General features: G+C 45.6%; 1 long non-coding RNA gene across 1 annotated transcript; it reads right to left on the bottom strand.

Moving 5' to 3' along the window:
- Positions 1 to 414: 414 nt before the first annotated feature.
- LOC126603411 (uncharacterized) lies at positions 415 to 3,331 on the bottom strand. The gene is made up of 2 exons (XR_007616256.1): positions 3,208 to 3,331; positions 415 to 2,294 (listed from the first exon to the last, which is right to left on the bottom strand). It is a non-coding gene; the product is annotated as an uncharacterized LOC126603411 (long non-coding RNA).
- Positions 3,332 to 4,680: the final 1,349 nt, after the last annotated feature.

Here is a 4,680-nt window from a genome sequence, read left to right as displayed (position 1 = left end):
TGAATCCTAGAACGTCATTGCGCTCGGTTTTGTGTCATGTCCTCCGTTAGATCCAAGTACTCTAAGCCTTTTCTTAGAGTCTCTTCCAAAGTTTTCCTAGGTCTTCCTCTACCCCTTCAGCCCTGAACCTCTGTCCCGTAGTCACATCTTCGAACCGGAGCGTCAGTCGGCCTTCTTTGCACATGTCCAAATCACCGGAATCGATTTTCTCTCATCTTTCCTTCAATTTCGGCTACTCCTACTTTACCTCGGATATCCTCATTCTCAATCTTATCCTTTCTCGTGTGCCCACACATCCCACGAAGCATCCTCATCTCCGCTACACCCATTTTGTGTACGTGTTGATGTTTCACCGCCCAACATTCTGTGCCATACAACATCGCTGGCCTTATTGCCGTCCTATAAAATTTTCCCTTGAGCTTCAGTGGCCTACGACAGTCACACAACACGCCGGATGCACTCTTACACTTCATCCATCCAGCTCGTATTCTATAGTTGAGATCTCCATCTAATTCTCCGTTCTCTTGCAAGATAGATCCTAGGTAGCGAAAACGGTCGCTTTTTGTGATCTTCGCTAGATTGCTCCGGTCATTAGTGTGGATAAATATATAAATGGATAGAGATAGGAAAGCAAACACAAGATGTACGTGGTTCACCCAGATTGGCTACGTCCACGGAATAGAAGAGTTCTCATTAATTGTGAAGGGTTTACACAAGTACATAGGTTTAAACTCTCCTTTAGTGAGTACAAGTGAATGATTTAGTACAAATGACATTAGGAAATATTGTGGGAGAATGATCTCGTAATCACGAAACTTCTAAGTATCGGAGTGTGGTATCATCTTGACTTGCCTTATCTGTCTCATAGGTAGATGTGGCAGCTTCTCTGGAAGTACTCTTCCTCCATCCAGGGGTGGTATCTTTAACTGGTGGAGATGCACAAGGTAATGTATCAATTTCACTTGAAGCTTACTTGTAGTTTCAGGCTTGGTCAAGCGCGATACAAACCATGTAGTAGGAGGCCCCCAAGTCGCCGAGCTAGGGGATCTGCTGAAAGAGGTGACAGACAAGGTAAGCAATCAGAGCTCCGGCTGATTGTTCACCTTCTCCCCATCTTGCAGCAGCATGAAGGATAAAGAGAAGAAAAATGAGAAGAGATGATATGGGATACTTTTGCTTTTGAAGAAGTAACTTTCCACAGGCTTATTCTTGAACTGAGCTGGAGGGTTTTCTGGTTTCCTCCAGAGTATAAGGCCAACTGAAGAATTTGAGGGTCAAAACAAGTCCATCAAATCTAGAGTACGTTCGACCCTGCTGATATGGGATACTTTTGCTTTTGACAGAGTAATGGATGTATAGGCACGTGTGCTGTTACGCTTGTCTCCACATGCTTCCTTGTATCCTTCGCACTTGCCCTATCTGTTCCTCAAGCAGATGTGGTATCTTCCCTGGAAACATAAGATGTTGAAGATGAGTACTCGAGAGCAATGCCAGGTAAGTAATCAGGTAAGGGGTTCCAGGCAGTCAGTTCCTAGTTGGGAGCTTGATTTCAAGTGCTGACTGATTGCTCTCTTTCTCCTTGTCTTGCAGGTAAAAACAAGGCCAAAGGAAAAGACAGGGAAAAAGCATGATATGGGATACTCTTGCTTTTAACCCTGATGATATGAGATATTCTTGCTCTAGTATAGCTTGTTTGCAGAGGTATTATCGGGGGGAAAGAAAGCTGAATATTTCGGAAGGCTTCGTTGGGAGTGCCCTCTCAGATATGAGGAAGGGTTAAGCATTTTTGCAGGTCTGCCTGTCCGTTGGGGATGGAGGTCGACATATATAGGAGTCTCCCTAACAACAAGTAGTAATGCTATTCCTTTACCCTGCTTGGTCATAGCACAGTAGTGGGAGCTGCCAGCTTCACATGTTTTAACTCTGTCAGAGCACTTTGAAAAAGTGGTATGTGGTATCTGGCTCTCGAGATTCGGAGAACGATGCTTCTTCGATTTTTGAGAAAGCAATCATGCTGGGGGTCTGGCTCTCGAGATTCGGGGAGCAGTGTCTCTTCGATTTTTGAGAAAGTAATCATGTTGGGAGTCTGGCTCTCGAGATTCGGAGGGCGGTGCCTCTTCGATTTTTTAGTAAGCAATCTTGTTGGGAGTGTTTTCTCGGATGTGAGTAAAGGTTGGGCATGTTTGCTAGTCTACCTTGCCACGAGGCACAGAGGTTGACACACAAGGACTTTCCAATTATCCAGCAGTGGTACTGTTCCTTTACCCTTGTGGGTAATAATATGGTAGCTAGACCTTCAAAATTTATGTGTCTAAACTTTGTTAGTGCTGTTTCTTTGCTATTCTTTTACCTTTCTTGGTCAGAGCGATGTAGTGGGAGCTGCAAGCTTCACGTGCTCAACTTTGGCAGAGACTTTGGCAAAGTTATCTGTGGTACCCATGAGCTATTGTTGCGTGTGGGAAGTGGGTGATTGAACAGTAAGATTCATGTGCTTTCGACTTCACCAGAAGTCTTCGACAGAATGCCCATAATTTCCGCAAAGCTGAGTGTGCGTGTGACAGGTGCTGACAAGGCTAGAAAAGTAGGTGCCTTTTCGATTTCTGAGATCGGCCCTCGTGATCTCTGAGCAGCCCAGCTTTTGAGAAAGCGAGCGCCTCTTCGATTGATTCGGAGAACGATGCCTCTTCGATTTTTGAGAAAGCAATCATGCTGGGGGTCTGGCTCTCGAGATTCGGGGAGCAGTGTCTCTTCGATTTTTGAGAAAGTAATCATGTTGGGAGTCTGGCTCTCGAGATTCGGAGGGCGGTGCCTCTTCGATTTTGGAGCAAGCAATCTTGTTGGAAGTGTTTTCTCGAATGTGAGTAAAGGTTGGGCATGTTTGCTAGTCTACCTTGCCACGAAGCACAGAGGTTGACACACAAGGACTTTCCAATTATCCAGCAATGGTACTATTCCTTTACCCTCTCTTCGATTTTTGAGAAAGTAGTCATGTTGGGAGTCTGGCTCTCGAGATTCGGAGGACGGTGCCTCTTCGATTTTGGAGCAAGCAATCTTATTGGGAGTGTTTTCTCGAATGTGAGTAAAGGTTGGGCATGTTTGCTAGTTTACCTTGCCACGAGGCACAGAGGTTAACACACAGGGACTTTCCAATTATCCAGCAGTGGTACTGTTCCTTTACCCTTGTGGGTAATAATATGGTAGCTAGACCTTCAAAATTTATGGGTCTAAACTTTGTTAGTGCTGTTTCTTTGCTATTCTTTTACCCTTCTTGGTCAGAGCGATGTAGTGGGAGCTGCAAGCTTCACGTGCTCAACTTTGGCAGAGAACTTTGGCAAAGTTATCTGTGGTACCCATGAGCTATTGTTGCGTGTGGGAAGTGGGTGATTGGACAGTAAGATTCATGTGTTTTCTACTTCCCCAGAAGTCTTCGACAGAATACCCATAATTTCCGCAAAGCTGAGTGTGCGTGTGACAGGTGCTGACAAGGCTGGAAAAGTAGGTGCCTCTTCGATTTCTGAGATCGGCCCTCGTGGTCTCTGAGGAGCCCAGCTTTTGAGAAAGCGAGCGCCTCTTCGATTTCTGATATCGGCTTTCATGGTCTTTGAGCAGCCCAACTTTTGAGAAAGCAAACACCTCTTCGATTTATGAGATCACCCTCGTGGTCTCTAAGCAGCCCAACTTTTGAGAAAGCAAACGCCTCTTTGATTTCTGAGCAGGCGCCTCTTCGATGTCTGAAGCTCCGTCGAGTGCAGCTTTTTAAAGGGGCTGGCATTAAGTTCCAAAGCACACTTGAATCTCCACCAGTAGAAGCTCCATTCTTGCACTTCTAAGATCTTGATTTGTCCGACTTCTTCTTTCTTCAACACCTTTGAAAATGTCTGGCCCCTCCGACCGTCGTTTTGACTTGAACCTTGTTGAAGAGGCAGCCCCGCCTTCTCCAGACAACATATGGCGCCCATCCTTCGTCTCCCCTACTGGTCCTCTTACCGTTGGGGATTCCGTGATGAAGAATGATATGACCGCTGCGGTGGTGGCCAGGAACCTTCTCACTCCCAAAGATAATAGACTACTTTCCAAACGGTCTGATGAGTTAGCTGTTAAGGATTCGCTGGCTCTCAGTGTTCAGTGTGCAGGTTCTGTGTCTAATATGGCCCAACGCCTATTTGCTCGAACCCGCCAAGTTGAATCATTGGCGGCCGAAGTGATGAGTCTCAAACAGGAGATTAGATGGCTCAAGCATGAGAATAAACAGTTGCACCGGCTCGCACATGACTATGCTACAAACATGAAGATGAAGCTTGACCAGATGAAGGAAACTGATGGTCAGGTTTTACTTGATCATCAGAGATTTGTGGGTTTGTTCCAAAGGCATTTATTGCCTTCGTCTTCTGGGGCTGTACCGCGTAATGAAGCTCCAAATGATCAACCTCTGATGCCTCCTCCTTCTAGGGTTCTGTCCAGTACTGAGGCTCCGAATGATCCCCCTTCAATGCCTTCTCTTTCTGGGGCTCTACCGACTGCTGAGACTTCTCCTAAGCAACCTTTGTGAAGGCTCCATCTTGTTTGTTTATTTTGACTCATGTATATGTACATATTTGTAGCTTATCGGGGATATCAATAAATAAGTTTTCCTTCATTTCAACGTATTGTGTTAAATACACCAAAGCCTTCTTCGCTAAG

The sequence above is a fragment of the Malus sylvestris genome, chromosome 15 (assembly GCF_916048215.2).
Source record: "Malus sylvestris chromosome 15, drMalSylv7.2, whole genome shotgun sequence".
Taxonomy (NCBI): domain Eukaryota; kingdom Viridiplantae; phylum Streptophyta; class Magnoliopsida; order Rosales; family Rosaceae; genus Malus; species Malus sylvestris.
The sequence above is the reverse complement of the archived record's forward strand: the minus strand, read 5'-3'. Positions and strand labels throughout refer to the sequence as shown.